Source organism: Dipodomys merriami, unplaced genomic scaffold (assembly GCF_024711535.1).
Source record: "Dipodomys merriami isolate MVZ:Mamm:240054 unplaced genomic scaffold, mDipMer1.0.p SCAF_40, whole genome shotgun sequence".
Lineage (NCBI taxonomy): Eukaryota > Metazoa > Chordata > Mammalia > Rodentia > Heteromyidae > Dipodomys > Dipodomys merriami.
The window spans coordinates 3,910,257-3,932,620 of NW_027205604.1; the positions used below are offsets into that span (position 1 = coordinate 3,910,257).

General features: G+C 37.1%; 1 non-coding gene and 1 pseudogene across 1 annotated transcript; one reads left to right on the top strand and one right to left on the bottom strand.

The window, feature by feature from the left end:
• Window positions 1-10,027: 10,027 nt before the first annotated feature.
• On the bottom strand, window positions 10,028-10,585 carry LOC138806531 (jupiter microtubule associated homolog 2 pseudogene; annotated as a pseudogene).
• A 649-nt stretch (window positions 10,586-11,234) lies between these two features.
• On the top strand, window positions 11,235-11,340 carry LOC138806545 (U6 spliceosomal RNA). The gene has a single exon (XR_011365917.1). It is a non-coding gene; the product is annotated as a U6 spliceosomal RNA (small nuclear RNA).
• Window positions 11,341-22,364: the final 11,024 nt, after the last annotated feature.

Sequence of the window (22,364 nt, forward strand, 5' to 3'; positions counted from 1 at the left end):
AAAAGCTATTGAATCACCTTTTCATAAAAAAATACATGGTTTTATATAGGTTTCTAGTTCTCTGCAGTTAGAGAATAATAATAATTCAAATACTCAAATAATAGTTTTGAGTAATAAAAAATACTGTTCACCCTTACAGATACTGAATTCCCATTACTGTTTTGGAGTATATTTCACAGCAGAAAAATGGTTTTCAATACTCAACAGAATCAGCTTTGCTCTGAGAACTTTTTCCCTGTGCTATTAATTTCACATAGTTTGGATATGTCAGGAACACTGCCTGATTACAGATTGTGAACATAATTTATGAATTTGTGTTAATTAGAATACAGAATAACAGGAATATTAAGGAAGGTAAAAATAAGTGGGCATTTTTGATTGTCAGAAAACTTTATATAAAAATATTTTTAACAAATGTTTTGTTCTTTAACATGTTAGTTACACCATTGCTCTGTTACAGTTCTATACAGTTATGGGGAATAAAATGTATAATAATGATACTCTGAAATAAGGTTGCTAAGTCCTTTTTTGTGTGTGTGTGGGGGGACTGGTCCTGGGGCTTAAGCTCAGGCTCAGGCCAGGCACTGTCCCTTAGCTTCTTTTGCTCAAGGCTATCATTCAACCACTTGAGTCACAGCTTCACTTCCAGCTTTCTTTGTAGTTTATTGGAGGTAAGAGGCTCATGGACTTTCCTCCCTGGGCTGGCTTCAAACCAAGATCCTCAGATCTCAGCCTCCTGAGTAGCTAAGATTATAGGTATGAGCCACCAGCACCCTGCTCAGGGTTTCTAACTTCTTTGAAAACAAATTTTTTTAAAAATCTTTTTAAAATAAGGAAACTTAAAAAAATTGACACCATTATATGAAACCATGATAATAATATAGGCAGAAAACTAAAGTTGTTTGCTGTTCGTATGTATAATGGTGGTGGAGAGGTCAGGCCTGACTTGCTTGGGCTGCCTATAATGACTCTCCCCCAATTCTGGATTCCCTGGCTTCATTTTAGTACAACATATTTATTTATTTATTTATTTTTGTTTTTTGTTTTTTGTTTTTGTTTTTTTGGGTCCGATTGTGGGGCCTGAACTCTGGGCCTGGGCGTTGACCCTCAGCTCTTCAGCTCAAGGCTAGCGCTCTACCACTTGAGCCACAGCACCACTTCCGGCTTTTTTTCTTTTTGGTTATGTGGTGCTGAGGAATCGAACCCAGGGCCTCATGCATGCAAGGCAAGTACTCTACCACTGAGCCACCTTCCCAGCCCCAGTATAACATATTTAAAACAATGAAAAAATATGTAAAATGTATGTTGAGAATCTCTACTAACTGGAGTAAAATTCCTCACTTTTAGACCTTGCTAAACATGGAATATTACCTGAGTAGGGCATATTTTATATGAATTCATTCATTTATGATTACATTTGGTGGGAATCAAGGTCCCCTGTAAAATCATCACTGGGTAACAATATTTCCTTTACAGGTTTAGAGGTCACACCTGAAAGAGAATTTCAAAAGGATTTTTGGCTGAAGCAGCAGGTTATTCAACACAATTCAACATGAATATATTGTATGTCTATGGTATACAAGGCATTGAATTATCTCTCAAGAATACAGAAAAGGAATAAAACAGATTTTATACTCACAGAGTTTATGGTTTGATATGGTTTGTAAGACTTTCCCAGATCACAAAATCATAGAAGAAATTTAGTTCTTAGCTTCCTTTTTATTCTACATATGAAAAAAAAATTGAAGTGATTTTTTTTCTCTCTCGTTTTTTGTCTTTGGCAGTGCTGGAGATTGAACGTAGGTCCTTACCCAAACTAAGCAAGAGCTATGTCAGTGAATTGCAAGTTTTTATGAAAAAGTGAAACATTCATACAGAAGTAAACAATTCTGTAGTGAACCTCTGTATATCTATCCTCAATCAAACGAGGCAAATTCTGTTCTGTCCTCTACCTTTCACACTAGTTGATATTGAAGCAAATCTCAGACATATGACTTTACCTGGAAACCTTCATGGTGCAACCAAAAAGGACAGGACTCTTTACAAAAAACAGAATAGTTATTACTCTTAGCAGCTAACAGCAGCATCTTAATGCCATTTAACATGCTGACATTTTTTCTTATAAATGACATACATACACCCTAATAATTGTTTGACACCTTTAAAAAATCTTTATAGGTTCACCCCTGCATCTTTTTCCTTCCTAGTTTTTGTTTTCCCTTTAGAATTTTACATGTCCAGATTGTTCTCTATGATTGTTCTCTTAGTGTTTCATGGTATAGTTTAATAAATTCCTCTGCTTTGTTTATTTTCTGCAAATTGATAATTAAGTTTTTTAGGTTTTATCCAATTATGGTTAGACTATTTTGGTTATATCTACCTCATAGATTGGGAGGTGGCCCTCCATCCTCAGTATAAGAAAGATACAGACTTACAAGGTGTGGTTCTGCCTGTCTTTCTGACTCTCTGTCTCTGTCTCTCCCTAACATGAGAAAAATGGTGGTCAGTGCTTAGATACATTAAATCATTAAGGGCTGCCCAATGGTGATGTTAGAATTTTATTATCTCTTTCATTTGCTGAGTGTCCAGAATACATTTATAAAGAGAACATGCACTGTTTACTTAGAAACATGGTTGTAATTTGTGTAGTAAAAGAAGGACCAAGTTGGGCACTGGTGGCTCATGCCTGTAATGCTAGCTACTCAGGAGGCTGAGATCTAATGATCGTGGGAAGAAAAGTCTGTCTGACTCTAATCTCTAATAAACCACCAGAAAACTGAAGTGGAGCTGTGGCTTAAGTAGGTAAAGTACTAGCCTTGAGCTGAAGAGCTCAGGGACAGTTCCCAGGCCCAACAAACCATGACCAACAGAAAAAAAAAGGGAGGACCGATATTTAATTTTTGCCTTTTATTGGCAAGTTTTCAGAATGATATAATTCTCTATTATTCTTCAAAAGGAAAAAAAGAAAAGGCTCACCACATCTTAATTATGATGGCTAATTGTATGCATCAAGTTGAGTGGGCTAAAGATTTACAGATAGCTGACAAAGCTATATTTGGGTGAATATGAGGATGCGCCCAGGAGAGATTAGTATTTTGATATGTAGACTGAGTAAAGATCACCTTTTTTTAATTGTGAAAATACTGTATAGAGGGGTTACAATTACATGGGCAAGGTACATTTCTTATCAAGCATTGTTGCCTCCTCCTTTGTTTCCCCTTTCCAACCCTTCCCATCTCCTCTCCCCCAAAGATCACCTTTATCAATGTTGTTGGTGGCATCATTTAATCTGATGAAAGGGTGAATAACAAAAGGTGGTAAGAGGGTTAATTTTACTCTTTGGGTTGGGATATTTGGCTTCTCCTCACTTTACATTTAGCATTTTTGGTTCTTGGACATTCAGACTGGGACTAACATAATACAAGGAAATTGACTTGTTTTCAAGATTTTCATATTGTACTTAGATTACACCACTGGCTTTCCTAGACTTCTAGATTTTAGATGTCAGGTTGTGACATTCTTCTTTTTATTATTTTTTGGATTTGTTTATTTGAAACGGGTTTTTGTTGTAGATTCCCATGTGATCCTCATGACTCAGCTTCTCTTGTGTCACAACCAGGCACCACTATGCCTGGCCATCTTGTAAGACTTCTTTTAAGATTCCATAATTATCTGAACTTTTACAGTAATTTTAAAATTCTATCTATCTATCTATCTATCTATCTATCTATCTATCTATCTATCTATCTATCTATCTATCTATCTATCTATCTATCATCTATCTAATTATCTATCTATGTATCATCTATCACTTGTTTCTGCAGAGACCCTTGGCTATAATAACTTTGAATATCACAGTATCTCTTGAGATTTCAATGAATTTGATGTGTCTTAATCCATTTACATTCATTGATGTGCTTATTTTCTAGTCTTTGCATACTTCAAGTCCTTCACTTGCTCCTGAATCCCCATGACACAATGTTGATACTTTTTTACTTCTTGAGCTGGTCCTAGGGCATGGACTCAGGGCCTGAGCACTCTCCCTGAGCATTTTTGCTCAAGGCTAGCACTCTGCCACTTGAGGCACAGCACCGGTGATGTTAATTGGAGGTAAGTGTGACATGGAATTTTCTGGTGTGTGTGTGTGTGTGTGTGTGTGTGTGTGTGTGTGTGTGTGTGTGTGTGTGTGTGTGTGTGTGTGTGTGTGTGTGTGTGTGTGATGGATATTTTCTGTCTGGGCTAGCTTATAACCATGATCCTTGGATCTCAACTTGATGAGTAGTAAGGGGTATACAGATATGAGCTACTTCAGCCAGGTTTGATGTCAGTACTCTTTGATAACTTCTTTGCTATTTGGCAAGAAAATATCTTCCAGGTTTAGTTTTTATGTTTCCTGCTAGTCACCAGATTTAAGGGGAAAATAAAAATATTTACTGATGTTTTATAAGGTTAGAATGTGAATTTGAGTTTCTTCATTATTATTAACTACAGGACTTCAAAAAACACTGGTTCTGTATCCCAGTCTGTACTACACAGGAACATATTTACCTTGGACCATATCCACCTTCACTAGCAATATTTAAGGAGCTGGTAAGCCACTTTGACCAACCTTAGGTGTTATAATTTTTTATTGTAAAACATTGTAGTGCAACTCCACTCTCTTCCAGAGATAAACTCAGTACATAGATTCTGTCCTATAAATGCCACTTTGGCAAATGACATTACTTTTCTTTTTAAGTTCATGTTTATTTTATATTTTATTTTTAGTATGTTAAAGTAGTTGTGTTAAGGAATTGCTGTTCAACAAAGCAATATATGAGTAACAATGCATCTTGATTAATATCATCCCTTTCATCATTTTTCCCCAGCTCTCCCAGTTTCACCCCTTCTCTGTTTTGTAAGATAAGCATTGAATTTTATGACTGCATTCTTTCCCTCTTCTTCATTTGTCTAGCTCCCTCTCTTTGATCCTTTTTTCTTTTGAATACTCATTTCCTGTTGTTTATTTTGTTGGACTGTGAGTCAGCCTTTCTTAGCAATTACACTGTGAGTTCTTTCCTGACTCTACCAGATTTTAGCTGATACATTTGTGTACATTTGCATACCATTAAAAATGTTTACTTGTATTTATAAATGAATTCTAGCTTTCATATATGAGAGAAAACATACATCTTTGACTCCCTGAGCCTGACTTCATTTAGTATGATATTTTCTATCATTTTTGCAAATGATACAATATTATTCTTTCTAAGGGATGAGTAAAATTCAGTTATATAAATTTCTTTACCCATTCATCTATTGAGGGGCACCTGGGCTGATTCCATACCTTGGCTATGGTAAACAGTGCTGCAATAAACATGGTTGTACAGGTAGCTTTACTGTATCCTAGTTTGTAATCTTTAAGAGTAGAATTGCTGGATTTTACTGTAGTTCTTTGTTTAGTTTTTTGAGGATCTTCCTTACTGTCAGTGTGGTTGAACAAGTTTACACTCTTACTAACATTGTACTAGAGTTACTTTTCACTCACATCCATACTAGAATCTGTTATTATTTGTATTCTTGATGATGTCCACTACTACTAACAGGCTGGTCTACAGGTCTTCATCTTCCTGTCAGATGAGTGCTATCATGCCCAAATTGTTTCCTATTTTAAAACTGTCAGCTTTCTATGCACATGTATATAATCAGTGATAGGTATCATAATTTGTTTTGTTGGTCTTGGGCTTTAACTTAGGACCTGGGTGCTTTCCCTGAGATTTTTTGCTCAAGGCTAGCACTCATTTGGAGCAATAGCACCACTTCTGGTTTCCTAGTAGTTAATTGGAAATAAAAATTTCACAGGCTTTCCTGCTGGCTTTGAACCATGATCCTCAGATATCAGCCCCTTGAGTAGCTAGGATTACAGGTGTGAGCCACCAGTGCTTGCCTGGTATCATCATTTTTAATGTATGTTTCTCAAAAGTATGATAAAGTACTAACCTAGTATTTCAGACTATGTCCTTCTTTGGAAGTAGTATTACTTAAAATTAACATGAGAGTAGAGTGGTACATTTATCAGAAATGATCAGCATCCTTAAAAGGAAAAAGAAAAATAAAGTGACACATGCAGAGAAGTTACTAGAAGAAGATATCAGAGTGGTAAAAGTACAAGACAAGGAATGTGAAAAGTTCATGGCCACCACAAGAGCTAGAAAGAAGCAGGAGGAGCAAGGTTCAGCTGACACCTTTGACTTCAGCCTTCTAATCTCCAAAACTGTGAGACTGTTCAATTTTTTTTTGTGCTGCAAGCTGCTCACTTTGTTATCCTTTGTTACAGTAACATTCAGCACCAAATATAACCATCTTTACCAGTGACGTATTCTATGAACCAGTTTAATTATATAATTTAATAATAGAGAATTTTTTTTTGTTGGTCATGGGTCTTGAACTCTAGGCTTGGGTGCTGACCTTGAGCTTTTCAGCTCAAGGTTAGTGCTCTATCAGTTGAACCACAGCACCATTTTGGTGCTCTGGTGGTTAATTGGAGATAAGAGTATCACAGACTTTCCTGCCTGGACTGGCTTTGAACCATGACCCTCAGATCTCAGCTTCCCGAGTAGCTAGGATTACAGACATAGCTAGGATTACAGACATGAGCCACCAGCACCTGGCTAATAGAGGATTTTTAATAGGTAAATTTAGTGTAGATTTCTTTTGGTTTTGTGGTTGCTTTTTAAATTGGAAAATAGTTTTTTTTGTTTTTTTGTGTTTTTTTTGACGGTCGTGGGGCTTGAGCTCTGGGCCTGGGTGCAGTCCCTCAGCTCTTCAGCTCAAGGCAAGTGCTCTACCACTTGAGCTACAGCACCACTTCCGGTTTTCTGGTGGTTTTTTGGAGATAGGAGTCTCAGGGTCTTTCCTGCCTGGGCTGGCTTTGAACTGTGATCCTCAGATCTCAGCCTCCTGAGTAGCTAGGATTACAGGCATGAGCCACCAGTGCCCGGCTTGGAAAATAGTATTGGAAAATAGCAAAGGAACTGAAAATTTGGGTTAAAACCTCAACTGCAGGAGACAGTGAAGCCTCAGAAAGGGAAGTAAGTGGTTTGCCAAAGATATTATGTAGCAGAAACAACTAAAACCTAGCTCTATGGATGTACCATTCTCTGTCTTTTCCATTACATACATTTCAATTGTTTGTAACATTGGGCATTTTGTTGTTGCAAAGTTTTTTTTGGTTTAGATTATTTCTCTTTGCCTTTGTCTTTTTGTCTTTGCAGTGAAATTTTAATAACTTGCAATGCCATATATTTAGTGGAGTATTGCACACAGTTCAGTTTATTGTCTTGTGACAAACTATAAACCCATTTTACTCTCGTTGATTTTGTGAGACACATTTTTATTTTACTCCAGCATCTTTATAATCTTGTGTCTCTAGAGGTCAGTGTGGCTTAAAGAAATTTTTGTCTGCTTCATTTCAAACTACATTCTGTTAACATTTAGCTCAAAGCACTTTAGTCAATGTGATGATAAAAATAATGGCCCAAGGGAACAGAAGTCAATTAAAATTACAACCTTTACAAACATTAACTTATACAATGATATTGATTTTGGTACATAGAACTTTTTACTGAGACTATGGACTTTAATATTCTTGGAAATATTTGAAGTATTTTTTCCTTTAACGTGGAAATTATTACCATTTTTGTTTAAAAATACATGAATTATTCTTCTAGTTTCCTTTTAGAAATTGATTTGTGCCTCTATTCAATGCTATTCAGACAGATGCCTCTGACAAGCCATATTAATTCTTCATGAAGTTGATTTGATTCAATTATATCTATATTTTCATATTTATGTTGTGTTTGTTTTTTTCACGGTTAACTAAGTTTAATTCAGTTGTTATATCCTGTTCTACTTCATAAAAATAACAAAATGTTCCTATCAAAATTGCATTGTGATGTGAGGACAGGTTTCTTGTTTTCATACAGCTGTAGAAAAAAGCTGGCACCAAATGCACTTAAAAGAAGTTTTAAGGCTTAATATAGACTAGTGATTTCTCAATGTGACAAAGATGTTATGAACAGTATTCATCCACACACAGGCATTCCAGAGGTCCCATGCAAATGATAACTGGCTCAGATGATCCTCTGCACTGCTTAGGCCCTAAGCCCCACCCACAGCCTCACAGGAAGACAAGGGGGAGAAAGGGAAAGTAAAGCAGGGCACTCTGCTGCCCAGGGAGTTGAGGGTACCTTGGGCTGCTGCTGTAGGTTCCCCTTCTCCACCCACAAGTCCCCATCAGTGGGCAGAACTGGAGAATTACTTTTCCACTGGACCAACACAGTAATTAACATTGGATTTCTTGGCAATCCAATTCAGAATTCACAAGTCATGTTCTCATTAAGAAAACAGTCACAAAATGTTCATTGCTACCATCAGTATTTGCTGGTAAGTTGAACAAGTTACTGTGTTTTAGTTTAAAAAGGTAAGAAACATTAATGACATTTCTTTTAAACAGCAAAAAACAACCATACATGCCCTAAATTTGAAATGACATCCTTATAAATGATTTTAACTATAACCCATTTGCAATCTGACCATCACATGAAATACTTGTTTCTTGGCTCCAGAGTCAGCAGGACAACTGAAGGGGGGGGGACTCTTTGGTTGACAAAGCCCAGTGCAGACCTCTCAATAGGTCAGGAATAGCAAACAGAGCTCCTGCAGGCACTTATGAAGTTAAGCAAACACAAGTGTGACTGTACAAGCTGTTGCTTTTCTTAAGCTTAATAAAAATGATGACACCTGGCATCTGGTTTGAACTCTGCAGACAGGAGCAATAGCAGCATCCAGAACCTCTCCTGTTAACTGTTATCCACCAGGCGGGAGGGAAGTAGAGAATGGAGCCCTTCTGGGCTGAGCAGAGATCTCTACCAGGCAGAAGATGCAACACAACTTGTACCAGCACAGTATCTCTGTTGGCAGACTACTTAACATCTTGGCCGAAGGAGCAGAATTTGTGAATGTGTTCCAGAGGCTTTCAAGCTTACCACAGGGGCCTGGAAAAGCTCTTTTTCTTCTTTGGTGTGCCTGAGAAAGGGACTCTTCCCCTGCCCCCAGATGTTAGAAATTGGGTCTATAGGCATTTACGAGAAGCTGTTATTTAAAAACAACTTTTCAGGTATTATTAAAGAAACCAACCTACAAACCCAAGGTTCTCATGCACATCTTCTTCCCACCAACTACAGGAACAGAACAGAAAAGAAGAAACTGATTAAGCCCAGTACTTGGAAATATCTGAATGTTTTAAGTTCTGCAGAGGCTAGAGGTCTTGTATAGAAAGAACTGTGGAAGGGGGCCTAGACTTAGGGTTGATGAGACAAACAAAAGAACAATCTAGAAGCAAACCTGGCATGACAAGGAGCAGAGCCAGCCCCCGAAGATTTGTGAGACTGGGCCATTGTTTTAGATTCAGGAATGGACAATTCAGAGAATTAGTGTATAAAAATCTTTCACAAAGCAGAAGACTGAGAACTTGTTTCAAGACTGCAGGACAATACACTGGGTGTAAGATGGAAAGGTAATCTTGGGAGGGAAGGCCATGCTGGCAGTAGCACTCCCTACCAGGGAATGTTTAAGGCAGAGACCAGCTTTGTAGTATTTCCATTTACACTTCACTCCCACATTTCCCCAGAGACAGACAGGTTGTTTGGATTTCTTTTATCCATTCCTGGATGCCTGACCAGGGAAGATTGCTGATACCTGGACAGGGAAGGTCCTGCCAATTTTCTTCTCTCATCTTGGTTTTGCTCCATATAGAATCACCAATGCATAGATTCCAAGAGTCTCATTTTATCCCTAAATGTGTTTCACAGCAGCCTAGAAGACACAGTCCTCTGTGTGGCTCTTAAGAGGGCACCTAAGCCATTAAGCAGCCAGCCTCATGTGTAATAACCATCTCCCACCCACTAGTTTGCATGAAAGGAAACACTAACATTCAATCACCTATCTCTCAAGTGTCTGGTCTGGCTACAGGCAAAGCAGGCGCTTCTCAGTAGAAGGAGATGCTGGATTTGCTCCTGGAAGATTCAGGACCTTGTTGTGGGAGCGAGGCCGGGGCCCCAGCCTAGGCTCATGGCTGTCCACTGCAGGTATGGGCTCAGGTGCCTTTGCATGGTCTCCTCGGGAGTTCCCCTTCTCACCAGGCTCTTCTTGGGGCACGGCATGTGTTGAAGCTGTAAGATCAGCTTTTGTGGCTTCTCCTTCACACAGGAAAACATGGTTCTTGGGTTTGTTTGGGTGTGCCAAGGGTGAAGTGAAGTGGCAGTGACTGTCACTGGTCTTCCCACCAGGTGGGTTCAGACGTTGCCTGGTCTGCACAGGAGTTGATTCGTCAAAGATAGCACTTCCTTTCCCCCCTGGGGGGTTTGTTCTCTTTGTATGTTCTAAGGCCCTTTGGTTGGTCCAAAAATATTTGATGCATCCTATTAGGCCTGCATGAAGGAACCGCTTCTTCTGGACTTCCAAAAATATTGCTTGCTTCTCCTCCTGGGGGCTTCATGGACCTGGAGCTCGGCCGGCCAACCTCGCCGTCTGCACCCTGGAACATGTTGTCCCCGCCCGGTGCTTCCCTCAGCACCAGAGACCTTATGTTGTGTTTAAAGATGAGGCATTATGAAATCCTTGGGATGTATAGACTTGTCATGGGTTAACTAGGATGCTATTGAAAAGTCTATTGTAGCTCTGTCACAACTATCTGCTTTAATATCCACCACACTTTTAAGACTTCTTTAGCTCTCTAATTTCTTCTTCGGAATCTCTTCCTGTCTTGGTTTATTGGGATAATATAAAGGTGAATTGCTGATAAAATTGTAGATTTGGTTAGAATTCTTAGATGACTTCATTTATTACATACTCTTCAATGAACACATAGTAATGGTGGGAAGAGAGGAAAGAAGACAAGTTTATATTATTTTAGGGATGGGCATCTACAAAGTGAACAAGTGCTCCCATGGGCCACAGGCTGAACAGTTTTGCTGTTATTTATTCTCTTTTAAACTATAATCAAATACATATTAGTAACTACATATAATATATATAATACATATAACAATGTAATATATGGAATAATTACATTTGTTAGAGATTATATTTATTTGATTATATTTGTTGTAGAATCCATTGCTGCATATTGTAGAAACAGTAAAGAAGGGCTGGCTAGAGCATCAACATGCTGAAGGCAATAGAAAGCAATATCAAGTACTTGATACAGCAACATATACTGTATACTAAGATTGAAATGATGCAGAGATTAGCATGTCTCCTGTATAAGGATGACAAATTGCTGAAGCATTCCATATTTTAAAATATTGCAAATGTATGGCTATATGGCAAGAAAAGAAACAATCAAATGTGTAGAGCCAAACTCTCAATTTCTAGAAGTCTGGGACCACTTAGAATATAAAGAAATGCCTATATATACTTTAATAGCTCCTAAGAGATTATTGTTTGTCTCCTTAGTCCATATGTAAGGAACTCATTTAGTGTGCAGAGCAATTTTGTAGTTGTAGGAGATATTGTGAGATATTTAACAGATTCCAGTTCAGAGTTTGATGCAGCATATTAGGAAGGTTCTGAAAATACTAGAAATATGCAGAGGAGGAAGGAGCTGGAGTGATAGGAAAATAGTTAATGGAAAGCAATTTTTCAGATTGAGTATCCTTTGAGTTCACACCCTACTTTGATTTTTAAGTCTAGCCATGTAAATAAGTTCTAGCCATGTAATATTGTCAGTCCCACGATATGTGCTATTTTCAGGCCTAGTCTATAAAACTCTCCTAATCATTATCCTTTCTCTTCTTGCACTAGTGACACTGGAAGCCAAGTATCAAAGTTAAGCAGAATCCATGGAAGAAATCTATTCCTGCATCAAGAGAAGAGCTACTTAACTAATACCTAATTTGGACTTTAGGAGAGAAGAAACTAACTTCTGTCAAGCCACTGATTTTTTATTTTGTTCTGCAAATCACCGTTATTATCATTATTATTATCTTTTTATTAATTTTGGTTTATTAGTCAAAACAATATAGCTTTCTAAAACTCAGTACATCATGTTAACTGTCATGAGAAGATGAAAAGAAAAAACCTCCCCATGGGCTGGGAAGGTGGCTCAGTGGTAGAGCGCTTGCCTTGCATGCCAGAGGTCCTGTGTTCGATTCCTCAGCACCACATAAGCAAAAAGAAAAAAGCCGGAAGTGTCGCTGTGGCTCAAGTGGTAGAGCGCTAGCCTTGAGCTGAAGAGCTGAGGGACAGTGCCCAGGCCCAGAGTTCAGGCCCTACGACCAGACCCCCCCCCCCCAAAAAAGAAAAAACCTCCCACCCTCACTTCCCCACCACGTCCAAGCTGATGTCATAGTAGAGAGTAGAATACTAGAAGTTGGGGAGAATAAGGAGCATGTGACCATAGGGGAAGGCTCAACAGTAAGTACCAACTTACAGTTCAGATCAAGAAATTCTGGTGTGCCATTATGGAGATGGGTGATTTAGATGATGAGAATTTATTGGTTATTCCATGAAACTAGAAGAAAATAGTCTAAAAATTTTCAGCAGAATGAAATGTTTATGTTTTCCTGTCACAGAAGCCTATGTTTAACTAATAGAGAACAGGAGCCTGGAAAGTAGGGTGCAGAAAATTACAGACAGTAAAGACGTCCTGGAGGCAGAATATAATACAACTAGTTGAACTATAATATTGAGCAAAAGAATCAGAAAGTTAGGTAATCTCAGTTTATAGAGCTTAAAGTAAACCTACTGAGTTGTAAAGGTAAGGAGAAGTGATACTATGTCTTAGGATAATAAAGATTTGTTATTGTTTCTGTATTGGTGGAGGTGACATTGGATGGGGTGGGGAAATTGTGGTTGAGGTCAGAGTGGAGGCAGAGATTTCTTTCTAGGAGAGGGTAGTTGAACACGTGGGCTGATGGTAGGGGTGATAAAGGCATAGGCTGAAAAAAATGAGCCACGGGAATGTTGATGACTGTGGGAGCACTGAGGAAAGAGAGAAGCTGGAGATAACTTTTAGGTCTATACTTTAGAGCAGTGAGTGTTCCTTTGCCACATGAGTTTGAGGCATACAGAGAAGGAAAGAAATTACCATAGTATCTAATATATTCTACAGAGATAAAAAGAACAGTTAACATCAAATTATAGTAGCATTCGTCATGTTCACAAATCCATTTGTCTTCCTAGGTACACAAACTATATTTTCAATCCTTTCTTGGAGCAAGGTAAAATAATATTGTTAACTTCTAGACAAAGGCACATAGGTGTAAATGGTATATGCTATTTCCAGCTCAGTCCATAAAATTCTCTATTTTATTCCCCAGCATCTGTTCTGTGGCAACCTTGGGAACTACATATTCTAAATGTTAAACTGCAATATGGAAGAATCTTGTCTGTAAGTCACCATTTAGATGAATGAGAGCTTTCCTGAACAGCTATGCAACCAACTGAACTATGACTTAAAGTACAAATTAATCTTTATTGTTTTAACCATGATGAATATAGTGCGTGTTTAACAGAATAACCAGTGACACAAATACTTTGTTATTAAGCAACTTTATGTTTAATGTAGCATCTGTTTAATGGATGGGTTAGCCCTAAACTCAAACTTCATTCATACTCTGGTGGAATAACTTGTGATATTACAGGTTATTGTTCCAATAGAATTTTAGAATCTTTTCCTGTTTATTCTCCTATTTTACAGTCTTAGTTGGTAAATTCTGGTGGTTAGATTTTAAAATAGAAAACTTGATGGTGTATTTTGTCTGTCTATTACTTTCTTATTTGAAAAAATACTTTAACAGGTAAAAGAAGCTTAAACTATAGAACTTATTTCACAATATCTTGTCTGATATACTACTGGGTATGTTAACAAATATAGTTTAGAGCTTATCTTATTTTTTCTTTATTTGACAGCCAGTAAGTTTTCTGGTACTGTTACATCTATGACTTCATAAATTGGAAATGTGGTCAGAAAGAGAAAAACATTATCACGTAGAAATTCATCTGCAACAAGATTTTTACCCAAGGTTTCATTGGAATTATGGTCTACATGTAGAATCTACCTTTATGCTATAATGTTGAAATCTGAAGTGAAAGAATTAACTCTGAGTGTACTTTTGAAACCTCATTATTTTCATTATAGATTGAGTAATAACAGGCAACATTCTGATTATAGAAACTAGGTAGAAGTGATCTCTATAAACTAGATTGCTAACTTTAGTTTATGTTACTTTGTGTTTCCATTGAATGAAATTTTGGTGTGCTGGAAAGTTACAGCTAAGATACAGCTTAAACATTTTTCCAATATGAAAGTATATTACTTTTGTGATTTTTGTGCTAGCGGATGTTGAACCTGGTATCTTAAGCATGCTAGATTATTACTGTCATTAAGCTGTATCTCTAATCCTTTATATATATATAAATATATATGAACATTTAAAACAGAAGCAACACAGAAGAGTATAAGAGTGAAGTCCATCTCAAAACCTACCAGTGTAAAAGAACTGTTAAAATTCTGAAGCAGATTTTTATGCCTTCTTTATTTCCATACACAAAATAGTCCTCAGACATATATACAAATACACACATAAATAGAATCAAAATAGAGTTTTGTAATTTACAATTTTACTCACAAGCCGGAAATGTGGTTGTCTCATGTCAGTAAATAAGAATCACTTTAAAAACAGGGATACAGGTGGACCCATTACAACGGGATGTACAAATCGAAAACGAACTTTACAACTTTGGTGGGGGGGGAAAGGGGGGGAGAGCTGGGGAGGATTGGGTGAGAGGGGTGGGTGGGGGGAGGACGGGAAGGGATGGGAAAGGGAAACAAAGGAGGAGGCTACAATGCTTGATAAGAAATGTACTCATTATCTTGCCCATGTAATTGTAACCCCTCTGTACAGTATTTTCACAATAAAAAAATTAAAAAAATAAAAACACTATAAAATAATCTTTTATAGAGAACACTGAGGTTTCTAGTTTTTCCCCATTGTGAGAAACATTGCCATTAACTAATGTGTATATGTTTGGGTTTTTGTGAGTAGTGTAAATTACTATGGTGAATTTACTTGGAGGGAGGCAAACACATTTAATATTTCTAAATTTAATAGTATTGGAAAGAGAGTATATTTATTATGGCCAATGCATAGGAAAGGCAGTAGAGAGGATAATGCCTACCATTATAGAAACTGAAATGAAGAAGTCCATGATTCTCTTTCATGAATAAGTGAAAATTACCTGAAGTAAGTGATTGTATTTGTGTTGTTTTTAAAAGCTATTCTGACTCCTGTATTCCAGTGTCAGACAAGATTTCCTGATACACAGGAAATGAAACTAATATGTAAATGTAGTGCAGTTAGAAAGATGAGAAAATATTTTTGTTGGAGTAGTATAACAAACAAATAGTATAACTTGTTTGCATTCAGTCCTCTTCTCTTACTCTGAGATGATCTTGTGGAATCTGAGATTACACCTGAGATACTATTAGGATTTGTGAGGTTCTCGGTGAGTTCCTCACATATTCTATCTGATTGCTTCACTGTTGTTTTATTTCCATATGAAGAAGCTAGTAACCTTTACTGTATTCATTTCCTTCTCTTCTTTCTTCTGCCTGTGTTAGCTGAAAAATACTCTGAAATGTTGAATGAGAAGTTGGAGAAGTGTTAGGGTTGAGAAACTAGGTTTGAAAGTCTCTACTATAGCAGCATTGACAACAAGAAAAACCAATTAGAGAACTAAGGGATCAACACTAGTTTGTCTTTTGCTTTCTGAAGGTCTGATGTGTAACATCTTTGAGTTGTGTAATATGTTTTTTAGATCCAGGCTCTATCTTTTGTGGCTTCCAGGGTTGTACTCTAAAATGCCTCAGCTCAGAAGAGAGACACATTTTCTATTGCTTATAATTTGTTCTGCTTTCAGTCCATGTTCACATGATATCAGCCTTATTACATGGAGACAGGAAAACTGAGTCAGCACACAGATAGTAAGTACAACTGTATGTAGAAATCAGGCCTGGAGTCATTTCACATCTCTATGGCTAACTGGTGTGTGAACTTGACAAGATTGTCAATGATTTAGTACCTTAGCTTTCTTTCTTATAAAATAAGGATAAGAATATGTCTTTTCTACAAAAGATTATTTCATAGTTTTTCAAAGTGATTTTATTTACTGACATGAAACAACTGCATTTCAGGTTGTTGAGTAAGTGACTACATGTAAAGGCCCATAGCATATTCTTAAGAAGTGAACGCAGGTGCTAGTGGCTCACATGTATAAGCTTAGCTGCTCAAGAGGCTCAGTCTAAGAATCATGGGGTTTGGAATAGGAAAATCAGTGAGATTCTTACCTTCAACTAAATCAGAAAAATGTTGGAAGTGAAGGTATGGTCAACTGAGACCTTGAGAATTCCAAGCCATGAGTTGAAGCTCAGTTCCAGCACAGGAAAAAAAAAAAGAGATAGATACTAGTATTAGTGGTAGTTGCACTGGGAGTAGAATCATGTGTCAAGGCTATTGACATAAAAATACAGAGAATACCTTTAATTGGTACAAAGAATGTGTATAGGAATTTGAGAGATTCAGCTTACTTTCAATAAAGTTGAAAAACTAACACTTCATGAAGAAAAATGCGTTTAAGTAGGGGCCTAAAAAATGTGCTCCTTTTTCACTAAATCTGTGAAGAAAAATGCAATTTGCAGAATAGGGTGCCAGAGGCAACAAGGCTGTTGCTGAAGAAATTTGGTGGATTTTGACCTGAAATGCAGTGCCAATTAAGACAAATAGCAAGCTGATAAAAGTTACAAATGAGGGCTAGGGACTTGGCTCAGTATTGAGTGCTTGCTTAGCAATTACAAGAGGTTAATCCCAGTATCACACACACAAAAATTACAATTGAGTAGTCTATGATTTATAAATAAACGACTGTGGTCCTTGTTTTTTATATGGGGAATGTGATGTTCAGATGGGAGAGAACCTTGCCCAGGCCAGTGAGGAGCTGTTCAAAATTTGACTTCCCCTATCCTGACCAGGGAAGGGGGGGTGTTTATAGTTTTCTGACACTTTGAAGCACATGGATAGATTTATTTCTACTTCCTCTAAGGGAGAATTTCTCTTAGCTCATTTTTCAGGACATAAGGAGTTAGAAATTACCCTGCTTATGGAACCAGACTTATTCTCACTTTTTATTTATTTCAGAGCCCAGTTTCTGACATTTGTATTTGCTTTTTATTTGAGGGCTTGCGAAATCTTATCTCTTTGGTTTGCTTGACTTAATTGCCCATTTTAGATCATGGATCAGCTTTTTTCCCCCTGATTTTGAGGCTTCCTATGGAAGTTGACTCCTGCCTTGTGGAACCTCTAGCCAAAGCAAGCCCTGGATTCTCTTTTTAGCTTGATCCCAGGAGACCCTCAAGCAATTCCTCTGTCTTTTTGGGAAACAGACTGATGACAGGAACTGAGGGATGATCTTTAAGAGTGAATATGGGGACAGACCAACTGTATTACAAATTTGTGTTTGTCAATGAATGCTTGCATGACCTCATATAGGACACTCAGTGTATGTATGTCTCAAACTGTCTTATTTGAAAATTGGTGATAATAATCATAGTACCAGCCTCATGAGGTTATTGTTAGGATTACATTGAGTAAAACTATGTCTAGAAAATCACTTCCTAATAATGTTAGTGTGTTACAATTATCTACTGTAGGGGGTTCCTGTGGGCACAGGAAGAGCAACATTAATTTGACCTAGGCGAGCAAAGAAGACCTCCAAAGAGATAATGATCTTTGAATATAATTTTGATCAACAGATCGTTTCCTAAGGTATGCATTGAAGGGAAGGCAATCCAAGAAGAGAGAAAGCTGATACAATGGTTCAGGCATGAGAAAATTAGAAAGTTTATTATGTGAATGAATTGTGGAAATGGGGTAAGGATGGAGAAGTTAGGGCAAATGATGTAGCTAAAGGGGGGTGGGACAAAGGGAAACTGGGAAGGACTTTCAGGTTAAACCAGCGATTTGTAGTTTAGTTCTGGGGAAGCAGGATGCTAGTGACATTATTTAGGTAGGGAAATGACCATGATCAGGCTTGTAAGGTTCCTCTGGTTATAGTGTAAAAGATCCTTTGCGTTGAGCTTGAAGGTTGGCAGGGAGTCACATTTATTTCATTTACTCATGGAGAGAAATTAATGTGAGTTCTGTACAGTGGACCATTAATATCAAATATGCTTTCTTTCCTTTGTTGTGGTGATAATTGCAATTCTCATACATTGCTTTTGTTCCACATAGTCATTAGTCATTACTTGACTTGAAAACCTTTATGCAAGCAAAGGATTTTAAAGTGTTGAAATGTATTTGACTTGGTACTGAAGCTTTAATTGTGGCTATGATTCAAATCACCCCAGAATTAAGTCCATCCTTTGCTTTACTTGTCCCACCATTAGTAGTATCCGTGGGTGAGTGACCTCTTGGCATTTTTCTGTATGTGTTGGTTGTATTTAGATTGAGATTTCATTAAACATTTAGTTTTACTTGGTTTGCTTCAGGGTAAAGTCCAAAAGAACTCTGGATGTTTGTTCCTTCCCTCCCTCTTCAGCTAACCTATGATTATTGTTCTCAAATGGATCTTTCTTTCACACACAGAGTCATTTAAAGAATTTTACCATCTTTTGGTCTAACTCAAGTGTTTTATTCTAAACAAGTCTGGAATTTGAAGTCACATTTCCTGTCTAAACATTTTCTTTATTTATAAACTCATTTTTCTTTGCTGTGTACTTCTGAAAAAAATATCATTAGCTATTTATGGTTTTAGAAATTCCTTTGTTTTCAGAACAGCTAGGAAAAGAACTAGAAATAATAAAACAAAATAATCTGTAACATAGACTCTTTTTTTAATAAAAAGGGGGAAAACCCCTCATTTCAGAGAGGTAAGGTTGGTCAAGCATTTTAGGTAATGAGAAAGGGAATTTTTCTTAGCCAAACAGAAATGAGGGTTTTAGTGCTTTTAAGGGACCTCCAGAAAGTACGGGTGACTCCTCTTTGTTGTGATGTCTTTTCTGAGTCTCTCTGAATATGTTAGAAAGGTCCAAGTACTTAAAGATCTTCAGTGTCTCACATGATAAGGATTATCACTGTACTTTCTTTTTCCCACCTATATTGCCAGCTTCTTTTAGAAAAGAAATATTACTATGTGCATCTAGCCTTTAGAGGGTCTTAAAGGAATAGGAGGGATTTCTTCACCAATCTGGACAAGTTTAACATATGAAATACAAAGCTTTATGTCATAGTACTGGAACACAAATGTATAACTAAAGTAAAGAAGTAAAAATTTCCCCATGTGTTCTGTAGGTCAGTGAAATGTTAATGAATGTTGAGGCGAGCATGTGGAAAGGTTATATGGTTAGGTGAGTTAGGGAATGCTGTACCCAACTTAAACAGAAAGCTAATGAGGATTATAGATAATGAAGATTATAGATAACCAAAAGGAATAGATTTTCTGCTTATTTGACCACACAATGTTTTTCACGGGTTAGGTCAGAGGATCAGAAGCTCATTTAGAGCACTAAGAAAATGTTTGGGTACATAAAACTAAACTGTTTTAACATTAGAAGTTAAGAGTTTTCAGGCATAAATTCTAGTTGAAATCAAATGCAGTGGGATACTGCAAAGCCATTGAAATTCAGGTTATTTTTAAGACATAAAAAATGAATATTCTTGGGGGACTTACTGGCTCTGAATTGCTGTGGGTGGCTTCAGGATATATTGTACTCTGACTCTTCCCATCACACTTAAACCAGACCTTATTTGCTTGGAGCATGAAGGCTTCATGCTGGTTGTTGAGTATTTATCAACTACTTCTAGAACCTTACCAAAAATTATATGTGCCTTCTTCTTTTTTTTCAGGTAAGGGATAGGTTTATTCATCGTTCTGGCTGACACCAGGTCATGTTGGCCCTCCAAGGGGAAAGGCAGGGAAAGGCCTGAGAGAGACATGAGAAAAAGCTGGGAAAGAGCTGGGAAAGAGAGAGAGCTGGGAAAGAGAGCTGGGAAAGAGCTGGGAAAGAAAGATCTAGGAAAGAGCTGGGAAAGAAAGAGCTGGGAAAGAGCTATATGTGTCTTCTGAAGTTGCATGTGACATTGTAATTGTTAATATTATTTACATGATGAAGTTAATAGTAGAACTAATTTTATTGCTATGTATCTTGACTTACTCTGCTAATCATAGATTAATTTAAAAGAAGATGTACATTGTTTTGTTAGATTAACAAAATGTAATAAATTTTAATTTAGAATTTCAAAGGCTAATAGAGTCTTATTATTAAGATCCATAGCAGTTGAAAGCTACTTATTATTGTATTTTTAAAAATAGCATTTTTAGACATATATAATGGACTTTTAGAAAAGGCAAAAAACACAGAAAACTGATGTTTTCTAAAACACACACACACACACACACACACACACACACGTTTTATCTATTTATGCAAATCCAACTCAGTAAGTTTCAACAGTGACTTTTATTTTTAATGCTGGATTACGGAATTTGAATTTCAAGAAATTTGAACAGGCTGAAATGACTAAATTTTGTAGGGGTAAATGTTATATTCTCCACTTAGAACTGTTAACTATCTCACTCACTGTGAAGCAGAATAATTTTACTTAGCACCGAGTAGCAAAAATATCCTGGGCTTACCCATAGAGTAAATGTGTACAAAAATGAAAGGTGAAAGGGATGGCATCAGGTTCAACCCAACAATAGCTTTTAGTGAAGGAAGTATAAGGTAGTCTCAGAATATCCAGCGAATGAAACCAAGATAAGAAGGAATTTCCAATTGTGCTATAGGAAAAGAAGCTGAAATATTATGTTTTCTAAAACTTTAGGAAAACAAAGTTATAGAACACAATATCTGCTTTTAGGTATATTGCTTCAAATTGTAAGATTCAATCAGTAGGTAGAAGCTCTCAGGGAATAGATTATATAGCTCTTTCAAAATAGTCTTGACACAAGAAAATTTAGGAAATAATTAGGTTGGCAAAAGATTGGAGACTTCCCTGATATTATTGCTTCCATAGTGTATAGTTCGATTTTAGGAAAATGTATTGAACATCTATAACATCTCTTCTAAATTTATGATTATAGGCTTTTAAGCCTAGAATTAGGTGCATTAAATAATAGTTTTAATTACGTGACAAAGGACAAGGGAAAATTTTTGAAGGAACTTGGAAATAGTACTGAGGAGAATTGAAGCAAAAATATCATTAAGACGAGTTTTAAGAGTTTTCTTGAGCATGGTCTGACTTTGCTGTGGAATTTTCTTGAGAGCTATTTGTCTACTTTATGGATATCCACCAATGTGCAGCCATGGGTTAGGTTTTGAGGAAACATGTGTTTGAAATGGGATATATGAAGAAAAGTCTAACTATAGGACTGTTAATACCATCTATCAATTGTATAGGCATCCTATGTGCCTTCTATATATAACACCTAGGATATTATAGTACTGAAATAATTCAATGAGACTGTAAGCATTTGTTGTATGCCAGAAAAGTTCTACACTGAAATTGGCTTTGTCTTCTAGAGTAGTGTAGACAATAGTTTTCACTCATAATTTCTTTGAGGTTGATTTTTAATTCAAGTTTCATTAGTCAGTCTAAAAGGAAGGATTTTCTTTCTTCAATTGAGATATGTCACAGTGCTCTAATTTACTTGTTTTTTTTTATTAACTTGTGAATAAAGAGGGCAAACAAATGCTTCAATATTAGTTTCAATAGTTAAACATTATTAAACTGGTTGCATTTATATTCATTATTAGCAAATACTTTTATTGCAAGCTATGCATTTTCTAATTAGGAATCTGAGGTTAATATGATACTAAGTACTTAGGTAGGGTTTTTAAAATTTATTAACTGCGGGGTTCCGGGAAGATGGGGGAGGAGAAGCTGGAATCTGAACAAGCTCTCGCATAGAAAGCAGTTTTAGAGTTCCAGTGAACAGTCCTAAGCCAGAGAATCACACCAAGTTTGCCATCACAGGACAGAGAGTTAGACAAGAGAGGGGAAGCCAAGGCAAAAAGACACATCTGAGCGCCTGCCAGCAGCTGCCACTGCGGCGGCAGGGTCGCAGCGGCGACCACCGCCGCGGGGTCATACCTGAGACACAGAGAGTCCGGAATGAAGAAGCCAGATGCAGCTGACGAGCGGATTCTACTCAACACCAACAAGAACCGACAAGGAGCAGACATCTTCATCCTGCAGTTTGCAGACCAGAGACGACGCAGGATCCAAGACTAGGCGTGAGTAGAAGCCCGACGTCCTCACTCCTTC